General features: G+C 32.9%; 1 protein-coding gene across 11 annotated transcripts in view; it reads left to right on the top strand.

Moving 5' to 3' along the window:
* NBEA (neurobeachin) overlaps positions 1 to 25,385 on the top strand; it is a 674,158-nt gene that overhangs the window by 272,964 nt on the left and 375,809 nt on the right. The window lies entirely within an intron of this gene.

The raw sequence follows: 25,385 nt of genomic DNA, 5'->3' as shown, positions 1-25,385 counted from the left end.
TTAAAAAGTTTATTTTATAAATATTCAAAAGCTTCATAAAGGGGTAATCAGTATCTAGTAGATCCTGTGAGTAAATAATGGCTTTAAATACTATTCCTTGGATTTAGCAGCTTTACATATATATTTTTGCTTTTCACTTTCTATTTATTGTCGTTTGCCTATGACTGTTCTTTGTCTCAAGTGCTTTTGCACAATTTGTTAGGAATGAGTAATAGTTACTGACCTGACTGGGTTTAAATCCTTGTTCTACTACTTTCTTAGCTCTATGACCTTTGTGAATTACTTAGCGATTTTGTAACTTATGTTCTTTCTATAAAATAAAGTCAGTGATAGCACCTCCCTCCCAGAGTTCTTATGAGGATTAAATTACATAATGTATACAAAGCTCTTAGAACAGTGACACACAGGTGAGCTATTCATTAAAAAACAAAACAAAGAAACCCCACTGAGTTCTTGTTCTAGGCCAAGCATTTTTTTAAAGTACTTGGAATATATTATTATATAATAGACAAAAACGTGGAATCTAAAAAAGAAAATAAATGAAAAAACGAAAGCAGAAATAGACCCATAAATGCAGAGAATAAACTGGTGGTGGCTAGAGGAGACAGGAATGGGGGAAGGGCAAAATGGGCAAAGGGGAGTGGCAGACACAGGCTTCTAATTATGGAATGAATAAGTCATGGGGATGAAAGGTTACAGCATAGGGAATATAGTGAATATAATAATAGTATTGTACAGTGACAGATGGAAGCTACATTTGTGATGAGCTTAGCATAACGTATAAAGTGGTCCAATCACTATGCTGTACACCTGAAACTAATGTGACACTTGTGTCAACTTAGTTCAAACGAAACAAAACAAAACCTTAATTTTAAAAAAAATCCCTGATTTGTAGAGCTTAATAATAAATATAACAAAATGGCAGGATCAGGTTGCAGTTTATTTAGAAAGTCACCGTCTTTAAAAGTGTAGCCTGCCATTTTTATTATCCCAAACCCCTGTGTTGGATTTATCCTTTAACAGCATTTATCATCTTCTAACACACTATAGACTTTTAAAGAGACCAACGCTAAAAATTACATTTGAGCAAAGACTTACAGGTGAGTCATACCACGTACTAGGAAAGTACTCTAGACTACAAGAATATTTAGTGTGATGACCCCATGTGTGACTTAACAATAAGAAAAAAATTAATAAAATTTATTGAAAAAACAAATCTTAAATGTTTCCTCATTCACTGAAGTCTTTTTTATGTATTTATATATATTTTTCCTTAAATGATTTGACAAATTTATACAAGAAATATATAAATAGTGGTTCAAGACATGCTAAAATAAACAGAATAAATTTATAAATGTTGGTAATGGATCCTTGTAGTGTTATTAAAACTGGGACACAAATCAGCACTAAGTTTTCCAGCAGCCAAAGCAAAGGAGGAATTATTTTAAGTTATAAGACTTACATTCCTGGTTCCTCAGTGATGGTTTGTGACAATTTTAAGCTCTAAGGCATTACTGTCAGATAATTTGTAACTGCCCTGTATTAATCAGGCAAGACCCCACATAGTAGCTAGCCCCTTTCCAGAATTTTTCATGATTAGAATCTGGCCCCTTTCTTATGCCTTCCCAGCACTGCAGAGAGAAGGTAAGAGAAAAGGCTGCATAGGTAATTGAGAGCGGTTTTTCTTGGGCTTCCCTAAGTTGACCTTATATATTCAGAATTGAATTGAAAGAGTATTAAGAACACACCTCTTAGATTTTTTTAAAAAGTGACCATGCAGAAGATGAAACACTCGAACAAGTTATATATTGAAAGTTCACTTTTCTGCTTCCAAAGAGTTTAATGTATTCCATTTTTACAACTATGTGGGTGTAATGTTCATATCCTTTTTTGTGTTAAAAGTATTGTCCTTAATAAAATGATGATAGCAAATTATAGAATTTTAGATTTTGAGTTATATTTTTTAAATAGTTAACACACTTATGATATATCCTTCAAATATCTGCTAATCAATACAATCCAAAAATCTAGAAACATCTGCTGTATAACAGAACAACATTCTGTATCCCTCAGAATTTAGTTATAACTTTTCACACTCAACTGGTCTCCATCCTTTTATATAGAAGACATTAATTAAACATGGAAACAAGTTACACATTATCACATTTCCTTGTTTTTGCACAACTCTTCTACATTAGATCTTTTTCCTTTTTCCCTCCCCCAAATTATTCTCATCCTTGTAATTCCTCTTCAGATTTCTTAAGTCTAATTAATATCTTCCCCGCTGTCTTCCTGTGCCATTTTATTTATACAATTTTAACAAAATTATTTACTTATAAATAGGAAGTATCCTATTGTTTATATTATATTGCCTAGCTTAATTTGGTATGTAATATTCAGTTATTTTTTCCTTATACTTGTCTAGAATAATATTTTTGTTACTAATATTTTTGGTAAAGGTAAGTTTTGAAAATAAGATGGTAAGACATGTAAAATGTGTTCTGTGGTTAAGAATTCCCAGTATCGATCAGTCATCCACGTTCTCTTCTTGCTTTCTGCCCCCCAGCCTCTGGAAATACATGTCCTTCATATTCTTATTCTTGAATGTGTACTCTTGATCATTCTTTTTCTCTCTTCTCCATTTCCCTCCTTTCTCTCATTTGAAACACTGTTCCTCTACCCTGAGAAGAAAAACTGTCAAACTATTACAAAGGACTCAGATTTACATGATAAAAATAACTTTATGCTAGCCATTGAATACTTAAATATAGTATTTATGATGAATAAATCCCATTACTTTTGACTTTATTTTTTTTTTTGTTTTTTTTTTTACTTTTGACTTTATTATGTATATCTAAGTGGTAAGAACAAAGCTGGATTTAGATAACTGAATATATTTTAATGTCCTATGAAAAGTGAAGGCAATTATTCTTAATTTCAAATAATCATAAAATGTATTTGAATTGCATCTTTTTTGTTGTTTTACATTCATTTGTTTTTAATTTACACTTGTATTCATGTAGTTTTTTATAAAATAATCATTGATACTTTGTAAAGTCTATATCCTTTAAAATACAAGCTAAAATAGTATTTCATTTTCTTAATTTGTTCATTACTTTTTATTAGTCTTTGTTAAATTATTATTGCATTCAATATAGGATACTCAATATAGTTATACCTTTTAAGGTAACTCATTGATGGTAGCTATTGTTATATACCTTTTAGTGTATAAAACCATTGCCATGTTTCTCTTGGCAATAATTAAGAATTTTTGGAGACCGTAGTTATTTGGAGCTTAGTGATAACTCATTGATGGTAGCTATTGTTATATACCTTTTAGTGTATAAAACCATTGCCATGTTTCTCTTGGCAATAATTAAGAATTTTTGGAGACCGTAGTTATTTGGAGCTTAGTGAACTTTCTCAGAGAAAATTCTAGCTTTTAAATTTGCAAACTAATGGATAAAAATTAGATTAGATATATATGCAAGTATCAAAGTCCACCAGCCCAGGATGGCAAAACAACCTTTGGTCCAGTGGTTATATTAATTTGTTTTGCTGCAGCAATGGAAGATGTACTTCAGAGGAATTGTAGGGCTTCTTTTAGAGTTCAGATTTAAAGAAGTAGCATAACGTCAATTAGAGGCTGTCAGGAAGCAGATTAGATCTAGCTAATTTTTATTCAAGAGTCCTAAGAGCCTAGAGTTATCATTAGTAACAAAGAAGGAGTAGTCACCTAAGTTAATTAGAAGAGAAAATGTTTAGAGGTGTGAGAGTGTGTGTATGTGTTAGCCTAATGTTATGTGTGTGTGTGTGTGTGTGTGTGTGTGTGTTTGTGTGTGTGTTTGCCAAATGTTCTGTACTCTGTCTTATTCCACCATAGCAGAGTGGCCCTGAGAAATCACTGTTTGTATTCTGTGAGCATTATTTATATTTGATTGAGAGGAGAACTCACAAGAGTATTAAAGGCAACAATTACGATGAGGATACAGCAGAAAGTCTTATAGTATCCAAAGAGAGGAAATGAAAAGCAGGTAGAAGTCAGGCAACCTTGAAACGGGAGAAGAGAGACTGTATCAAGGCTACTCCCTTGACTCTCAAGGCAACATTACAGCAAAGCTAGACCTTTGCCTCTTTCTGTGTATCAACTCAGTTTCTTCACTTCTTTCCCTAACTTCACTTTCTTAATCATTGGAGCATAGCCAAGTATAGTATACAACCCTGACTCCAAGTGTTCTTTTAATGTAAATATTTGTCATCAGTTTACCTATAGCCACTATTATATATCAAGGGAGGATCTCAGTGGCTCAGCCTTGGATTTGGTGTCTATGTCTGTTACAATCAGCCAAGATTGGGGTGGGTGGGAAGGGTGAAACTGGATGTAATATATAGGCCGCCTCTTTTGGAAGCTGTGTATAGAAGTTGAAACATCTTAGAAACATCTTAGAAACAGATGTTTAGTATAACAGCAGTGCAAGAACTGTTATACTAAAGTGTCTGTTATACTTTTGGTGACATTAATAAATGTTTTATTAAAGTCATATACTACTGAAGAATATTTAAGTTTCCAAGACTAGCATTTTTTTAATAGCATGGAATTTCCACTCAACCAAAAGAAAACATCATTGAAATGTTATTATAAATAGAAAGACCCTAAGCAAGAAGCTCAGTTCATCCTTGGATCACTCATGGTAACAATATGGCCACATAATTAGAAAAGCTTGCAAATATTTATTTTAACTCAAAAGTTATAGATTGAAATATATTTTCAGAAGTTATTTTTAAATGGCAATAATACAAAAAGAAGGATATGACAGATTGAGTAGAGATGGTAATGAGGGGCATACTTTTTAAGTAACCTTGAATTCCTCCTTGAAAAACAGAACAATAGATGTTGAAACAATAACTATAGCAACAATGAATGAACAGTTACAGCAAAACTAGGTGATAAGGTATCCCATTGATACTCCAAAATATGACTGGGTTGAGATGCAGCAGTTGCAAGATAACATATGGATCAGCAGAGGAAAGGGGGAAAGTGTTGGGGAAACAAGATGGCCTCTGAAGAAACTGGTCTACAAATACTCATTGGAAAACCCAGAGGGCCAATTTGAGAACAGCAGCTCAGCTAGAGAAGAGAGGGCTTTTATATACTATAATAGATAAATCCAAGGGTTCCATTTTAAGGCTGAAAGTTTCTGAGCCATGTAGGCCCCATGAGTGATTAACCAACTAGTGTTCTCCCAAGACGAAGCCCCACATTGAGAAGAAACTACTATGAATAGAATCCAAAATAAGCAATAGAGGGGCAAGAGACACAGAGGGAAAGTTCACATAAAACTGGGTTGAGGACAATCAGAGCTGATAGTTCTCAGAAAGTAGGCTGCCATATTTTTGGACATTACATGAAAACAAACAAAAGAGGGAAAAGAGTTGTCCTAAATGTATGAGTAAGTTCATTTCACATAAAATAGTAACAAAAAGGACATAACCCCACATATTACAGAAAGAAAAATGAGAATAAATAGAATATACTCTTTCAGACCAGAAATGCAGGCCAGAAAAGGGATGAAAAGTATTTAAATGAGCTAAAATACATTAGAAAAGATAACAGGATATGAAAGAAAAATTTATATCAGAATTTAGAGAATCTCACAAATGCGGTGATGAAACTTAAAAAAGTAAATAATGAGAAAAATAATTTTAGAAATGAAAACTAAGAGATGCCTGGGTGGCTCAGTGCCTGCCTTTGGCTCAGGGCATGATCCTGGAGTCCCAGAATCGAGTCCTGCATCGGGCTTTCTGCATGAAACTTGCTTCTCCCTCTGCCTATGTCTCTGCCTTTCTCTCTGTGTCTCTCATGAATAAATAAATAAAATCTTAAAAAAAAAACTAAATTAGAAGAAATAAAGAGGCATATATACTCAACTCATATATACTCAGCAGATAAAATTGTAGGAGAAATATAAGATAAAAAAGAAATTATAAACTTAAAGAAATGAATAAAGAGACTAGAAAAGATGAGTGTAAAATGAAGAATTTAGAGTATTAAACATATATGTAAGTTTCCCAAGAGCAAAACCAAAGAAAAGAACTCCAAAATAATGGGATCCAGGAAACTCTGGAATTTGGAAAAAAAAAAAAAAGAGAGAGAGAGAGAGATTATTAAAACATATATTTAAAAACACACTGAATATCTGAGAAAATTACTCAGGCAACCAACACTGAGACATAGTCTAATAAAATTAATGAACTTTAAAGGAAAAGAGAAACCATTTACGGCATCTAGATAAAAATGCAAACTAACTTACAAGGGAAAGAAAATCAAATTGTCATCATACTTTCTTGAAAGACATATTTTCTACCAGAAGAAAATAGAGTAGGATATTTAAGATATTCAAGGAATGAAAATGACAGCCAAACCGAGTTTCATGTATAGAGATTGCCAATAAACTGTTAAATTGCAAGAATTCAGAGAATATTATTTCTTTGAAACTCTACTGAGGAATCTACTGTAGTATAAGCAACCAAAGTGACTGCAGAGTGTAAACATAAGGACTCAATGATAAACATCAAATATACACGTATTATGGAGAATTAACCATTTAGTTATATGGGAAAGAATATAATATATAATGTCTGTGTGCTCTGGAAACTGAAAAAAGTAGGAGGACAATACTTATATAGGTAGTGGCATTATTGATATTTTTATAAAACTTGCATAAGGTCATATAAAGCAGTTAGTAATTATTGATATTCTAATTATTTTATCTTGAGAATCAGGATTCTTATTAAAGGAACTTCAGATAAAAATACAGCTTAAGCAAAAGCCTTTAGTTTTGAATTTGAATAGGACATTATAAAAGTTGATTATGTGTGCATACACACACACTCATACTCACATATGTACTCTAGTCCTGTGTACTGTTTTGCCTAGGAACATTGACCAATTTAGTAGCAGCGTGTTTATCTGGAGTCCAAGTTGTAGTCTTGAAATATCATTTGCCACTGAAAGAAACCAGTTTCTTGGAGAAATGTGTGATGTCAAGGCTAGACCAGTAAATGTTCATGATTTGCCTGCAACATTTGGTGATACAAAACTAAGGAAGATACCAAACAAACACTGTTAGAAAGACTCAGGATCTAACTTGAAGACACTCTTATTGACCAAAGATAGGATATTTTGAGTATCAGTAAGTATAATTGCTGCAAGACATCAAAATGCATGGATGCGTTTAAATCTGTAAGTAATAAGAATGATTTTTAAAATGACTTGGTTGACTTTAGAAGATAATCAACTCATTATTTTGAAAACTGATCAATAAAGGGAAAAATATGTCCTGTTATTCCTTTGTAAGTTATATCACTTATGTTATCAAATCATTAATGAAGGAAGTCTTCTTTTTATTGAAATATAAATGTATCTGATAAGTGATGATATTTCGGTTAGATCATTAACATTTAGCATCAAGAATTAATAGATCATAACATCAGTTGTTGCTAACATAACAAAGGGAGAGACAGACAACCAGATGGAGAAAACACTATCATACATCAAGACTAATTGTCAAACTAACTAATTAATTAATTGTTAAAGCTGACTCTTAATGAATCTATATATCCTACATGTTAATCTGTGCCATAAGAATTCTGTAATCAAAATTAACACTGGTGGAAATTCTGCAGTACAAATGTCTTGGTTTTTTAAAAATAATTTATAGAGGAAAAGAAGAGATGGGAGGACTGTAGCTCAAAAGAGCATTAAACGATGTCTTAAAAAATAAGTAAAATTGAGAAGTTTATAGATAGAACTCTATCATTGGGTGACAAACTTAAAAAAAAACAAAGGGATTATCATAAAAATTAGATAATGGTTTGTTAAAAGTACAGAGAATACCACAAGACACAAGGAGAGCTTCTAGAATATTTGGCAAAAGTCTGTTTCTTCAGCTATATAGAGGTTTTAAGAGTATTAATTTTAAAATAACTCGTTAACCTGTTTTATGCTTTTTTATTTATCTGTGTTATATTTTATAGAAGTATTTTAATGTTCTCTAAGAAGAAAGTTATAGAAACTTCTAATGACGTTAAAGATACAAGTAATGATGAACTATATCATGTTCATGGTAGGAAGATTATATCAAAAAGAAGTAATTTCTGTCCATGATAATCCATGACTTTCAATAAAAACTCGTTTTCAAAAAATCTCAAATTATTTTCATGGAATTTGATGAGTTTTTTCCTCTTAAATTTCTATAGTTGAATGAAGGGTTGAAAATAACCAAGATAATTTTGAAGATGAGCAAACTTTATCTGTATCAGAATAAATATCCAAAACCAGATCCTAACTCAGAGGGACAGGGTTGTGACAGAGCTGTCATTGCAAAAAGAGATGAATAAATGCAATAAATGCAGCTAGACCAATTGGAAACCTTTTTGTTAATTAAAATAATTGAATCCCTTCCTCACTAAATACACAAAAAATCATACTAAGATGGTTGAAAAAGCAAAACTTCAAATCCTATAGAGGAAAATACAGGACAATATCTGTATTGCAACAGTCTAAATTTTTCTTTAACTAGACCCCCCAAAAAAGCCTATAAAATTTAGAGGTTGATAAATTTGACCATCTGAAAATTACTTTGATTTATCAAAAGATACCATAAAAATGTGAAAAGATAGGAGAGTGACATCAGCAAGATGATGAACCCGAAAGCTTCCGACCCTCACTTCCCTATAGAAACACTGAATAAACAACAATATACAGACTAAAAGAGCTTGATTAAAACTGCAGGAACCTGGCAAGAAGCTGCAGCTACCAAGTAAATACTCCAAAAGTTAGAAATCCCATGGAATTTTGCTTGTCTTTGTGCCAGCTCCTTCCCAGGAGGACATCACTGAATTCCCATTTCTTCCCTTGGAATGACTAGAAAACAGCATTCTAGATTATCTAGTGGTTGCACAAAAAAACTGATTTCTGTCTTGCCTGTCTCAAAGCACTGGTGGAAATTGGTCGCATGATTTCAATAATAGTTTAAAGGCTACTAAAAGCAGTGGTAGGTAGGCAGTGTGGCATGTTATTGGTGCAGGAGGTATGCAATTGTGTATGGTGCATGAGATTATGGGTAAAGTTTTGAGAGGAACCTTTGAGACTTTAAGCCAGCTGGTTAGTGGAGATCTTCCCTTAACAAAGGCAGTTCATAAAGATTGGAGGAAGTGATTTTTATCAAATGGCCAGATTTCAACAAAAGTTCACAAGTTTTGCAAAGAACAGTGAAACATGGCCCTTTCAAATGAAGAAATAAGTTTCCAAAAACTGATCCCTAAGAAATGCAGTTCTCTGATTTATATGTAAAGGATTTTTTTTTAGTTTACTCAAATATGTTTAATGAACTAAAAGAAAACACAGACTGACAACAAAATCATGAAAATATTTTGTTAACAAAAGGAGAATATCAGCAAAGAGATATTTTAAAAGAATCAAACAAATTTGGGGGCTCTATGCAATATCTCAATTGAAAAATTCACTGCAGGGGTTCAAGAACAGACCTGATGAGACAAGTGAAAGAGTCAGTGAACTTGAAGACAGGTCATTTGAAATTAAGCAAAAATAGAAAAGAATGAGACAAATGACCAGAACCTAAGGTACTTCTGGTACATCAATAGACAGACCAATATAGGCATTATGGCAGTCCCAGAAGGAGAGGACAGAAAGGAGCAAAGAATGTATTTGAGGAAATAATGACTGAAAATACAATTTCATGAATACACACACACACACCCCCCAAGATACATTATAATCCAACCAAGGAAAGACAAAGAGAAAATCTTGAAAGCAATGAGAGAAAAGTCACTTGTCACATACAGGGAAGCTTCTCTAAGATTGTTGGCAAATTTTTCAGCAATAACCTTCTACACTAGAAAACAGTAGGGTACTATATATATATTTTAAGATATCATTAATCAAGAATGCTGTATGTAGCACAAATGTCTTCAAAACTGGAGGAGAAAGAATTTCCAAATAAAAACAGAGTTCATTATCACTAAACCTAATCGAGAAGAAATGGTAAAGACAGCCCTTCCACTTAAAACAAAAGGATGCTAGACAATAACTTGAAGACTCAAGAAAATGTAAAGTTTTGCAATAAAGGTAAATATATGGACAAATAGAAAAACTTGTTATAATTTTGGTTCATAACTCCACTTTCAACTCTTTTGTAGAATTTGAAAGACAAAATCATACAAATATAAATCCTTGCTAATGGGTACACAAGAATATAAAGATATAATTTGTGACAACAAATCATGGGGGAGAGTGGCAGTGATGTAAAGGAGTGGAGTTTTTGTATGCGATTAAAGTTATTCCATTTAAAACAGATAGTTGGGCAGCCCCGGTGGTGCAGCGGTTTCGCACCACCTGCAGCCCAGGGTGTGATCCTGGGGACCCTGGATCAAGTCCCATGTCAGGCTCTCTGTATGATGCCTGCTTCTCCCTCTGCCTGTGTCTCTGCTTCTCTCTCTCTCTCTCTCTCTGTGTGTGTGTGTCTATGAATAAATAAATAAAATCTTTAAAGAACTATTTTAAAAAATAAAAAATAAAAAAATAAACCAGATAGTTATAACTTTAAGATGTTTTATGTAATCCCTATAACTACAAAGAAAATATCTATAGAACTTATGCAGAAGAAATTAAAAGGGAATCAAAGCACATCATTTAAAAAATTAAATGCAAAGAAAGGCAGTAAGGGAGCAAATAAGGGAACAAAATGTTTAAAAAAAAAAAAAAACGAAGCACAGTTCACAAAATGGCTATGGTAAGTTCTTCCCTATTAGTAATCACTTAAAACATTACGTGTATTAAATGCTCCAATCCTTAGGTCCTTAGATGTAAATTGGCTGAATGAATTACAAAGGAAAATGGAATTCAATTAAGTTCTGTCTATAAGAGATCCACTTTAAATCTAAACACACATGTAGATAGAAAACAAAAGGATAGGGGATCCCTGGGTGGCTCAGTGGTTTAGCACCTTCCCTCGACCCAGGGCTTGATCCTGGAGTCCTGGGATTGAGTCCCACATTGGGCTCCCTGCATGGAGCCTGCTTCTCCCTCTGCCTGTGTCTCTGCCTCTCTCTTTCTCTCTCTCCCTCTCTCTCTCTCTCATGAATAAATAAATAAATAAAATCTTAAAAAAACAACAAAAAAAAGAAAGTTTAGAAGAAAGATATTCCATGCAAATAATAACCAAAACAGAGCAGAAATGAATACACGTATAAGACAAACTAGACTTTTAACTGAAAAACTGTTATACGAGACAAAGACGGATAATACGTAAGGATAAAAGGGTCAATTTACTAAAAACATGAAACAATTATAAGTTTTTAATGTGACAGACATCAGAGTTTCTGAACTTATCATTTGGAAATTGACAGTTGAATCAAGAAGTAAGGAGGGTCTACAATATATTTTTTTAAGATTTTTTTTATTTATTCATGATAGACGCACAGAGGCAGAGACATAAGCAGAGGGAGAAGCAGGCTCCATACAGGGAGCCCGACACTCTACTCGATTCCGGGACTCCAGGATCACACCCTGGGCTGAAGGTAGCATTAAACCACTGAGCCACCTGGGCTGCCTGGGTCTACAATATTAGTAGGATATTTTAGTACCTTACTTTCAGTTATGGGTAGAAGAGCCAGACAGAAAGTCAGTAAGGAAACAGATGACTTGAACAATACTTACAGAGCAATTAGACCTAACAAACATGTACAGAATGCTACCCACAGCAATAGAATATTTTTCTCAAGTACGCATGACACATTTTCTAGGATAGACTGTAGATTAAACCAAAAAACAAGTATTGATATATTTAAAATGACTGAAGTCATAGAAAGTATCATTTCTGATCACAGTGAAATAAAACTAGAAATCAGTAACAGAAAGAAAATTGGCAAATCCACAAACTTGTTGGAAATTGAACAACACACCCTATATAACCATGATGGCAAAGAAGAAATTAGAAAAGCTCTTGAGACAAATGAAGAGTGCAACATGACATACCAAAAGCATGATATGTCCAAAAGCAGAGCTCATAAGGAAATCTGTAGTTAAAAAGTTTACATTTAAAAGAGATCTCAAATCAATGACCTAACTTTTCACCTTAAAAAACTAGTTAAAAGAAGAGCAAACTAAACCACAAGCTGACAGAAAGAAAGGAAATAATAAAGATTAGAGCAGAGACAAAATAGAAAATGGAAAAATAATAGAGAAAATTGACAAAACTAAGAGTTAATTCCTCATAAAGATCAACAAAATTGACAGACCTTTAGTTAGATTAACCAAGATCAAAAGAAGGTTTAACTAAAATGAGTTGAAAAAGAACATTCTGTGTTACTAACTTAAGGATAAGAGAATACTATGAACAATTGTATGTCAACAAATTTGATAACCTAGATGAAGTGGATAAGTTGTTAGAAACACACAGTTTACACATACTGAATCACAAGGAAATAGAAAATCAGAACAGTCCGAATATGAGTAAGATTAAATCAGTAATCAAAAGTCTCCCAACAAAGAAAAGCCTAGAACCAGATGGCTTCACTGGTACATGATTCCAGATGTTTAAAAATACAACCAGTTCTCAAAGTTTTCTAAAAAGTTGATGTGAATACATTCAGACTTCTTATGAGGCCTGCAGTATATTAAAAAGGATTATACATATGACCAAGAGGGGTCTATTCCTAGAATTCAAGAATTATTCACCTAGGAAAATTGATAAATGTAAGACACCACACTAACAGAATGAAGGGGAAAAAACTTAGTATCATTTAAATTGATGCAGAAAAAGCACTGAACAAATTCAGCACACTTTCATGATAAAAACAAACTGGGAACAGAAGGACACTAACTCAACATAATAAAGACCATATATGAACAACTCGCAGCTAACCTGTTTAATGGCAAAAAATTAAAAGCTTTTACTTTAAGATTAGTAGGAATGAAATAAGGATGCCCACTTTACTACTTCTATTCAATATAACACTGGAAGTCCTAGTGAGAGTAATTAAGTTTTAAAAAAAGATAAAAGACATCAAAATTGGAAAGGAAAAAGCGAAATTGTCTTTGTATGTGACATAATCTTATCAGTAGAAAACCCTCAGCATTCTACAAAATACCTGTTAATGAATTCATCAGTGGTTGAGGATAGAAAATCAACACTCCAAAATCAGTTGCACTTAGCCAAGGACCTAAAAAAGACTTGTACACTGTAAACTACAAAACACTGGTGAGAGAAGAAACAAATAATTAGACAGCCCACATCTCCTACTTCCTGATTTCAAAACTTACTACAAACCTACAGTAAACAAATGGTATGGTACTGGCATAAACATAGACATAAAGACCAATGGGACAGAATCTCTGGCCCAGAAATGAACCTTACATACATGATAAAATAATTTTCAACGTGGATTCCAGGACCTTTCAATGGGGGAAAAGTACAATATTGTCAAGAAATTATGTTGTGAAAACTTGATGTCCGTATGTGAATGTAAGCCCTTAGCCTTACACCTTGTGCAAAATTAACTCAAAATAGATCAAAGACCTACATGTAAGTCCTAAAACTATCAAATTTTTAGAAGCAAACATAGAGGTAAAACTCCGTATCATTGGATTTGGCGATGGTTTCTTGGATATGATACCACAAGCACAGGGAACAAAAGTAAAAATAGATAAATTGGACTTCATCAAAATTAAAATCTGTACATCAAAAGGCACAGTCAACAGTGTAAAAAGGCAGCTAACCAATTCGGAGAAAATATTTGCAAACCATATCAATTGAAGGGTTCCTAGCAAGAATATATCAAGAACTTGTACATTTCGACCAAAAAAAATAATTTTAAAATGGGCATTTTAAAGCCACAAGGTATCAATCACTTCACACCCCTTAAGATAGCTACTATCAAAAACCCAGAAAATAACACGTTGGCAAGAATGTGGAAAAATTGGAAATCTTGCACAGTCTTGGTGAGAATGTAAAATTGTATAGCCAGTATGGAAACAGTGTGGTGATCCCTCAAAAAATTGGAAATAGAATTATCAAATGAATCAGCAATTCTGCTTCTGGGTATATATCTAAAAGAAGTGAAAGTAAATCTCAAAGGTATATTTATCGACTCATGTTCATGGTGGCATTGTTCAAAATATCCAAAGGGTAGAAGCACCCCAAGTGACCACATACAGATAAATGAATAAACAATATGTGGTATATACATATACAATGGAATATTATTCAGTCTTAAAAAGGAAGAAAATTCTGACTTGCTACAGTATGTATATACCCTCGACATTATGCTAGGTGAAACAAACAATTCATAAAAATGTATAACTCCCTTTTTAGGAAATATCTAGAATAGTCAAATTTATATAAACAGAAAGTAGAATGGTAGTGGCCAGGGATGAGAGAAACAGGGAATTGTTTAATGGTACTGGTTTCAGTTTTGGAAGATGAAAAAGTTCTGGAGGTTGTTCACACAACATTATGAATATACCTAGCACTTAAAAAATGGTTCAGGTGGAAATTTTTATGTTGTATGTATTTTGCCAGAATTTTAAGAAAAGTTAAAACTTTACCCACAGACTGAGGGAAGATGTACTTCTAACACCAATAATTGAAAGGTTGTTACAAGTTTACACAAAAAACTACAAATCAGTAAGAAAGTCATAATTCCATAGAACAGTGGATAACTTGCAGATGAGGAAAATGCAGATGGCCAATAAACATTGTAAAAAAAATAAAAGTTTAACCTCATTTTTAATCAGGTAAATGGTACAAAATGTGTATTTCTATTCAATTGGTTAAAAATATATTTAAAACCTATCCCATTGATACAAAATGTATTATTAGAATCCATGTATTAAGGTTGTAGAGTCTTCTACCGGGTGTATAAATTAATGCAAATACTTTGTAATATAATTGCACACTATCTTATAAATTTGAATTTGTAAGTTACATTGATTGACTCAACAATTTCGTATGTATGTATGTATCCTAAAAAGTAATTTTTGCATTGTTACACAAGCAGATGTAGGTATAAATGTTTATAGCAATAGTGTTTTTGCCAAGGACAAACTGGGTGCAAACTAACAAAAGAGTAGATAAATGAATGGTGTTAACAAGCAGTACTATGCAATAGTGAAATGCTATTTTATAAAAATAATATTGACCAAAAGAGCTTAACACATGGATAAAGATAGTACTATATCTTACTTAGAAATTAATTAGTATATGGTAAAATTTTTTAAATGTGACTCAAGTTGGTTAATTTATAGCAGCTGTTTATACTAGAGAAATGGGATCAGGGAGGGTTACAGAAGTGACTCAAGTCTATAAATTTTATTTCGTAAACTGGATGTTATCATTACATTAGCAGGGGTCAACACATTATGGCTTGACGCCCAAATATACCAGCCATCTGTTATTTGAAAATAAAGTCTTATTAGAACCCAAATATGCCCTTTTATGCATATCTAAATTGCTTTTGTGTTGTAGTAGCAAAGTCAGTTTATTCAGAGACTAACAGTACACAAAGCCTAAAGTATTTTCTGTCTCACTCTTGTAGAAAAAAGTTGCTTACCCTTGATCTATACCAAAATACTTTTCAGTATTCCTGTCAGCAATAACAAACAGAATAAAGAAATAATGCATTATGATTGTTTGTTGATTTGTGTACTTTTGATGATATTATAAAGGCTGTTTGTGGTCCAGCATGAGCAAAAAGTAGTGAATAAAGTTGATTGATCCCCAGTTATTTGTTTTAGACATGAAAATTTATCAGGTTACATACATTATTTTCTTTCTCAAGATTCAAACCATAATATTATCAATTATGCCCTATAATTTATGTCTCTTCTATAACCAACTCCTTCTCTAAGTTTTTAGTTAGCTAAAAATAACAAATTAAACATGACCATATTTCTCCCATCTTTTTGAGTAAATGATAACAATTACACATGTAAGAACTTTATTCTTAGATAAAAATATGTATTGTTGTTTATTCTAACTAGAATCTTCAGGAGTAATATTTTTATTACAAAACTCTTAACTCTTAAACAATTATATTGTCAAGTCTTAAAAAACATAAGTTTCTATAGTTGTTATTCCTTTTGATAGCAGTATCAATATAAATAATTCATGGGAGTTTTTGTATTCTTGAAATCAGCTGACAATTTTTTTCTAAGTTAAAAATATAATAGTTTAGCTTTCTTAATATTATGTCCTTTGCTTATAATTGTTGAAATACTACTTTTAGTTCAAATTCTCTTATTTAAATTTAAAAATATTCAGAGTTGATGCAGCAAATATATTTCATCCCTGGGGATAAAAAAAGGTGCTGTTGCAGTGTTATATATAAAAGTTAAAATAGATAAATCAATAAACTGGATTCTTTAAGTCAAATGTTTATTAAAGATTGTGGATGTTAATATATTTTTGATGCTAACAGTCCTGAATTTCCAGTTTTAATGTTGGTGATTCTTGCCAATACCTTGTAACCCATTTAAAATACTGTATATATCAGTAATTTCTGTGCTGTTTCAGGGAGGTGACATGGTGCAGTAGTCTTCTAATTTTTCTCACAAGATCTATTAAAATTAACATTTTAAAAATAGCAATGGACGTGACAACTTTGGTTATGTCTAGTGACTAATTGAAATATTTTAAGAACATGTGGTTAGTTTGAATTTTTGCACAAATATGACTGATTTTTTAAAGCCCAAGGAAAATGGTGTAGTCTGAAGGAAATGGAAAGCAAACTTAGGTAAGTCCTACTCTAGACATAGATGGATCTAACAATAACAACAAAAACACTTTGGGAGAAGTTATATGTAAAGGTTTAACTTTATTTGCAGTTAATTCTTTAGGAATAAAAAAAATGGGGGCAGCCCCGGTGGCTCAGTGGTTTAGCGCTGCCTTCAGCCCAGGGCCTGATCCTGGAGACCTGGGATGGAGTCCCACGTTGGACCCTCTGTATGGAGCTTGCTTCTCCCTCTGCCTGTGTCTCTGCCTCTCTCTCTCTCTAATAAATAAATAAAATCTTAAAAAAAAAAAAGAATAAAAAAATGTAGCATTGACCTTGTGAATGGTAAGATGGATAATTTTTTTTTGTTTCAGAGATCTGGATTAATAAAGACGTTTAATAAAGTCTATCATGTAAAAGGAAAAATCTACAAATTTTTTTTTCTATTTGAATGAATAATTATAATTTTCCAACATCAGACTGTGAAATAACAACCTAATACCAGTTATCTTATGCAGGAAGTTAACCTTATCCATTAGCTCAGAATTCACATTTCATCTCTTAGAAAATGGGATTATAAACACCTTTTATAGATTTTCATTCCTAATATTTATTTCTAATGAATTTTGCATATGATGCAAATTTTCAATTAAAAGAATTCAGCATTTCCTTTTGTTTTCAGGATATATCTTAAGTCCAGCAGTACTCTAGAACAAGAGTTTGCAGACTTTTTCTTTAAGGTCTAGATTGTAAACCAGCAGTCTCTCTCATATATTCTTTGTGTTTCTGTGTTGTTTGTTTCACAAACCTTTAATGGTATAAATTCTCTTCTTACCTTACTGGCTAATACGAAACAATCTGCAGGCTGGATTTACCTGATATTTGCCAACCCCAGATTAGAGTAAGAGATAATGGCATCAACAAAAGAAAAATTTAATTTAGGCAATAACAATAGTTTTTATTTTCATTTAATTGGCTGTGATTATTATACTGTATGATGGTGTAGCTTGAAAGTCTCATATAGTATCATAGGTTCCTTTCAGTACTAAGCACTCACAGGTTTTCCTTAATAAATGGTTATAGGAAATTATTTTTCTCCATTTTAATTACTTGGTGACCTGAATACCAGTTCTTTTTTGTGAACTTTGTTTAAAAAGTTAAGTTTTTTTTTTAGCTGAAAACCAATATCAACTGGTATAATGTTTGAGCCAACCACAACTCAGTTCTGTGTTGTGCAGCAAGGTGGTACAGTTGATTAAGCATCCCACTCTTGATTTCAGCACAGGTCCATGATCTCGGTTGTGAGATCAAACCCTATTTGGGGCTCTTCACTGGGCATGGAGCCTGTTTAAGAATCTCGTCTCTCCCTCCACTCCTTCTCCCTCTGCATGCATACTCTGTGTCTCTTTCTTAAAAAAATATTACTTAACAAAGATTGACTGCAGAATGCATTTCTCTTCCTATTTTTGATTATGAATTTTGATAAATTTGGTGTACTGACACTTAGATATCATTGTCCATTCTGTGCATAATTCTATTTAAGCAGCAGTGTGTATCATTTAGTTCCCAGATTTGTTATTGATGTTATTTTAATGGTCACTAGCATTTTTAGGAAAATTTCACAAATATACACCAGTAATGTTTTCTATAACATCCCATGTTTTGCAAATGACCCACTTTTATATTAGAGGAAAAGTACTTCACATATTGTGCTAAATATTTAAAAAATAGGAATTTATAACCAACCACTTTAAGCAAGGTATTTTATGTGAATTTAGAAATGTTTATCTTTCTAAATTATTCTTTGGAGGTGTTTGTTGGTATATGGGTAGATGATCACTTGAATTTTTACAAATGTGATAATTCAGTAGCATTTTATCAAGGGATCTTACTACAATTTTCAAGTGGCTACTGAAGATTTTTAGATACCTGAGTAATTTGAGCTGTCAGGATGCCAAGAGATCATAGTATAATGGAACTTTAAAGAATTGATCCTTCAGAAACAACATCTTCAGAAAGGTTTTTGTATGAATCCACAAGATGGAAAAGGGATGTGCATGATTGATCAGGTGTATCACTTGAGTCAGCATCGATAATCAATGCTTTAACAATGGTGACAGCCGATGGCCTTTGCATAAAAATTATAATCTATTGTGAAGATCAGCATATCTTTTAGTATCTGTTCCATAGTATATGGTATACTATGGTTATACTAAAGTATATGGTTTAAGGATTTTACGTTAAATGCATAAGGTCCTGTCTTTGCCTTCTCTGTGCTTTCAAAAAAGGGGAGATCATATTAAAACCTATGAAATAACAAGGTGTCTTTAATCAGGATTAAAACTTTTCTAGTATTGTTAGTCCTTCATACGATGTTGATGAGGAATAGAAAGAAAGGGGAAGTGACATGATGTTTTGAAAGAAAATTCTAAAATATTTAGCATGATTTCCTTTTTTCTTTTTTCTTTTTTTTTTTTCTTTGTCATGATAGAATGACAGTGAGTGGACTTGCCCTCCAAATGTAACCACTAGAAAACTGAACAAAGTATAGAAATCAACAGTTTTTAGATCTTGGACAGTAGGCCAATGTGAATTATAATCCCTGAAAAAATGGAAATAATTTGAGTTGGGATCAGTGATTTCCATTAATATTTTGCCTGGACGATATTCTGGAATATTGTATAGAAGGGGAATCTGAAGTAAAACACAGCAATCTTGGTGAACTGGGGAGACAGTGACCAGAGGTCAGGAAGTTGTAGAGCACAGTTCCATGGAGGAGGTAGCTGCATAGTAAAATAGAAACCTGTGAATGGGCCTCTTGAACCTTTGCTGAATATTAAATGTATATAGGAAGAAATTCCATGAGACTGACAAAATATGATTAAGGGGCTTTGAAGTGAATATTTTTTTTAGTTCACAGAAGAGAGAGCATTGTTTTAGCTCTGCCAGCCAGAGTGGGGAGTCCTCACATTACTGGAGGCAGTTAGTAGAGAGCTCAGAAAGGTAACACATTAGTAGTAGAGTTGAATTATTTTTAATAATTTTTTAATAATTTTTAATTCTAGTGTAGATCCACCCTTAAAACAAAAAAAAAATTTAAAAATAAGCCTCTCAAAATAATCATCTTGACCCACCAATAATTTAACTGTCAGAGCAAAGCCTAACACACTTTAAAGGAGCAGAGCAAAATGCACACCCTTAACGATGCAATAATCACAATTACCAGTATCCAAATAAAATTACTAGACATAGGGTAAAGCAGTGTAGCACAAAGCCAGAAGGAAAATCAGTTGATAAAAATGACAGAGATGGTGATGAGTTTAGAAGACAAGCACTATCAGCTGTCATAAAGGTGATTAGGTATTTTTTTTTAAGATTTCATTTATTCATGAGAGACACAGAGAGAGAGGCAGAGACACAGGCAGAGGGAGAAGCACGCTTCTTGCAGGAAGCCTGATGTGGGACTTGATCCCAGGACCTGGGATCACGACCTGAGCCAAAGGCAGACGCTCAACGACTGAGCCACCCAGCTGCTCTGATGATTAAGTAAAAGGAAAACAAGAACCCAAAGTATAGAGAAGTGGACAGTATAAAAAAGAAAATCCATTTAATGGAATTAATAGTTTATTATACATTGACTAAGACAGTAATCATGAACTTTACAAGATATAGAATTGTATCTTTCCAAACTGAAGCTGAAAAAAAAAAAAAAAAGAATAAATAAAAGGAGAACAGATCCACAAGAGCCCATGTATAAATCAAGCAGTTAAATATATTTGGAATTGGAGTCCAAGAAGAAAGAAGTTAAGACTCTCTATATATGTGTGTACGTACACATATACATACATATATACTATATACATGTGCATATATATACACTATATACATACTCATATATTACTATATACATATATATATAGTAATTGCCAAATGATTCTAAAACTATAACTCCTAATATCCAAGGAATTTAGCTAACTGCAAGCAAAATCAACACAAATATGCATCATCAAAATTAAGGTATTCAAAACTAGCGCTCAGGAGAAAATTTCAAAGAACAATCATCAATATTAAACAAACCAACAACTTATTTAAAGTCCTTTGAATAGATTAACATCACCAATAACAATATTAGGATGTCAAATAAGCACGTAAAAAGATGGTCAATATCCTTAGTAGGTAAATGCAAATTAACACCACAATGATGCAGCACTACATACATATGGATAGGAGTTAAAATGAAAAGTAATGGTAATACCAAGCATGGAGGAGAATTTGGAGCAACTGTCACTCATTTTTGGCTTTGAGAATATAAAGTGATGGCCACTGAGGAAAATAGTTTGGAAGGTGCTTATTGTTCAATTACCCGGTAATCCCATTTCTTGATATTATCCCCTAGATAAGTGAAAACTTATTTTCACATGAGAACCTGTATACAAATGTTCTTAGCAGCTTTATTTAGCCAAAAGCTGGAAAACTCAAATGTCCTTCATTGACTAAAAGAACAAACTATGGTGCATACAAACAATGGAATACAACTCCGCAGAAAAAAGGAACAAAGTATCAGTAAATCTTTCTACTTGGATAAGTCCTTTTTTTTTTTTTTTTAAGATTTTATTTATTCATGAGAAACACAGAGAGAGAGATAGAGACACAGGCAGAGAGAGAAGCAGACTCTATGCAGGGAGCCTGATGTGGGACTAGATCCCCGGTCTCCAGGATCACACCCTGGGCTGAAGGCGGCGCCAAACTGCTGAGCCACCCCGGGCTGCTCTACTTGGATAAATCCTAAAAAATAAGAAAAGCTTGTCTCAAGGGGTTGTTTTTTGGACATTCTCCAAAAGACAAAACTGTAGTGATTGAAAACAGATAAGCAGTGGCCAGGTGTTATGGATGGGGAGAGATTGTCACTACAAAGGCATAGTACAAGGGATTTCTTGAGATGATAGAACTATTCTGTGTGCTGATGGTGGTAACCATACATGAATTAATATATGTGTAAAATCCCATGGAAGTTTCTATGCAAGGTGGAAAAAAGTCAATTTTAATATATGATAATTTAAATTTTAAATTAAAATTTTAAAGAGCTGTCAAAGGAAAAACACATTACTTACAAAAATAAAAATTATTACCAACATTTAGTCAGAAGTTATACAAATAATACAAATGGAACATCATTACAGTGCTAATAGAAAGACTTACAACTTGGAATTATTTTATCTAATGAAAATAATCTTCAAAAATGAGGGAGAAAGAAAAGTTTTTTTTCAGATAACAAAAGATAAAATTTATTGCCAGCACATCAGTGCTATAAGAATTGTCAAAAGAAATTTTTCAAGGAGAGTTAAGGATACCAGTTGGAAACTTAGACACACACAAAGGAGAATACAAAAATATGTAGATAGATTTAAAAAAATTTCATTTTTAATTGGTATGGAAAAAGCATTTGTTAAAATTCAACACCTATTCATAATAAGATCTCTGAGAAAAACAGGTCCCAAAGAGAACAACAAACAACCTAAAATTGGTATCTACTAAAAAACAACTGATGATTGGAGTTATAAGTAATAGTGAAAAACCAATGAGATTGAGAAGGGAAAGATTTTGCCTTTGTAACTCTATTTATACCCTTTAATTTGTCTTTTACTGAAGCATCGAAATACTTCAGTAAGGCAAAAAGTAAGAATACAAGACATACAGATTGGAGGAAGTAAAACTATTTTTTTTATTTTTATTTATTTATGATAGTCACAGAGAGAGAGAGAGAGAGGCAGAGACACAGGCAGAGGGAGAAGCAGGCTCCATGCACCGGGAGCCCGACGTGGGATTCGATCCCGGGTCTCCAGGATCGCGCCCTGGGCCAAAGGCAGGCGCCAAACCGCTGCGCCACCCAGGGATCCCTAAAACTATTTTTAAATGCAAGTGAAATTACCAAGTATATAGAAAATCCTAAGTATAGCATACATTGCTGGTTGACAATGTAACATGGTACAGGTTTGAAAAACAGTTTGGTTTTGTTTTTGTTTATTTTTAAGATTTTTTGTATTTGAGAGAGAGAACACAAGTGTGAGCATAAGCATGGGGAGAGGGAGAGAGAGAGGAAAGGAAGAAGCAGAAGCAGACTCTACGCTGAGCAGGGAACCCAATGCTAGGCTTATCCCAGGACCGCAAGATCTTGACCTAAGCTGAAGGCAGATACTTAGCCAACCTAGCCACCCATGTATCCCTAGTAGTACTTTATAGTTAAATATTCAATTGAAATTTGATCCAGAAATTCTACAATAATTATTCAAGAGAGATGCAAACATATGTCCACATACTTATAAAGTTTCATAGCAACATGCATAGCAACCACAAACTGAAACAACTACTCTATTCTCAAAAAGTAATAAACAAATGCTTGTGTGTCTATATGATACAGATTACTACTCAAGAATAAAAAAAACCTGATACTCATAGAAAAATCCATGAATTTCAGAAATACTGTGCAAGAACAACCTGGCTCAAAGTTCATACTGTGTGATCTTATTTTTATGAAATACTGGAAAAGAACACATCTTTTTTATTGTGTAGAATGCAGGAAAATGGTTGCCTGGGGTTAGGGATGTATAGAGGTTTGATAATAGGCACAAGGAAATTTGTGGGAATGGGGAGCAGGCACATTGTACTGGTGACCACGTGGACACATAAATTTATCCTGACTCAAAGAAGTGTACATTCAGAATGGTCACATTGTATTCTGTGTAAACCAGAAAGCTGAATCAAAATAGAAAAATAACATAGTCACTGAATATGGAGGATGCATATTTATTTATACATGGAAATAGTAGGTATTCTATAGAAGTTAAGAGAAAGTCTAAAAATAGACTCCTTGATTCCATAAGTCACTTTTGGTTACCTTGAAGATAATTAAGAAGAGTTCCAGGAACATATACAGCATTATAGAATGTGAAAGTATTTGGATAGTCTGTTCAATATAGACCAGCCATTGTAAAAAATTAATGATGATATGAAAGGAAAAATTGATAGAGTTTCATGTGACTATGAGGGATTTTATTCTTGGTTTGGAAATCTATGTTAGGAGATAGAAGGGAAAAAAATCCTTCTGGAGATGTAAAAATGAAGATGCTTGATAGGAATAGGGAAATTAATGCAGAAAGGACATCAAGAAGAGGTCAGACCAAATAGAAAAGGGTGTTTTGGGAGGGAGCCAGGGACACTTCTAAACTTAAAGGATAATTTATAGGATAGAAATAGACATGGGTTGAGGGAAATGTAAATGGAATTTAACTTTTCTGCATCCCTTGTTTACTCAATTTACCTTTTAAAGATGTTCTAATTTAGTTTTAGTGGATTCTGTGTTGGAAGGCATAGCTCTTTTCAAATTGGATCTAATGTTCTGAGCATCTTGTTCCAGTTACTTTTTTCCTTACAAATAGGAAGAAATTAAATTGTCCAAAAAAATAACACTAATGTTTACTAAATGTAGATGGTAACAAAGATTTTTTTCATCATAGATAGCTTCTAATCTTAAATAAAACATCTCAATGTCACATTGATAAGATGTCAGAGAAACTGTGTTTACTAAAGAGTTTACTTAAGAGATATACTCAAAGGTAACACATCATCTTCTAGTGTCCCAGGAGAGAAATTAGGAGGATACAGAAATGCATCTTCTTCACAGAGACAGGATACATGTATAGCAACATACAAATGGAGAGCCATGAGTAGTAATCTAAAAGTCACAGATGGCAGAGCTGAACTGTTAAAGGAATAACTGAATACAAAGAATTTGCCATCGGTGGCAGACAAGTTTATCCCTTACTAAGAAATGGATATCTACTTTGATATGGTGATTGAAAAATATTTTTATTTCATAAAATAATAAAGTGTAGTACCTGTATCATACATTACATGATAACTTTAGAAAGGGAGTTTCTCTTTAGTTCTAAAAAAGTTAAGGTATTCATATAATTTTTCATGCAAATAGGACAATTTCAATTGAGAAGGGCCCGTATTTAGAGTTACACCCACACAATTGGTATGAGCTTGGAAAATAAGGATGTATGGATGCTTGATATACAGCTAATAATATGAAGACAGGGTCCATATACTCCATGGAACATATGACATTTCATAACAAGTCCATTTTTGGAAGGTACACGTGTACTTATATATTGAGGCAGAGAAGCATTTTTATATTGTGAAAAAATTGCCTTCATATGATTTAGATGTAACGTTTACCTGTATAATAAACTATGTGGGATCCTCCAGAAACTAAGCTTGAAATCAGTATAGGCTTTTATTTTTTACCTTCTGAAATATTTATGCATAAATATGTAAATAATTGAGAAAGAAAAACTAAATTGGAAAATTTAAATGGGGAAATATATCACTGAGCAGTTGTATCATGTTATAGTGGTTATATTTTCCAGTATTTCAAACATATTTTTATATTTTTATTTTGGACATTATAGTTCTAAAATATGAGCATTTTACAGTGTTAATCCTGAGTTTCTTTAGGCTATCTGTGCCCTTTACATTACTGTAAGAAAAATCCACATTTTTATTGAATTCTGATTATGTTAGAGCAA

Source organism: Canis lupus, chromosome 25, assembly GCF_003254725.2.
Source record: "Canis lupus dingo isolate Sandy chromosome 25, ASM325472v2, whole genome shotgun sequence".
In the NCBI taxonomy this organism is placed as follows: Eukaryota; Metazoa; Chordata; class Mammalia; order Carnivora; family Canidae; genus Canis; species Canis lupus.
The sequence above is the reverse complement of the archived record's forward strand: the minus strand, read 5'-3'. Positions and strand labels throughout refer to the sequence as shown.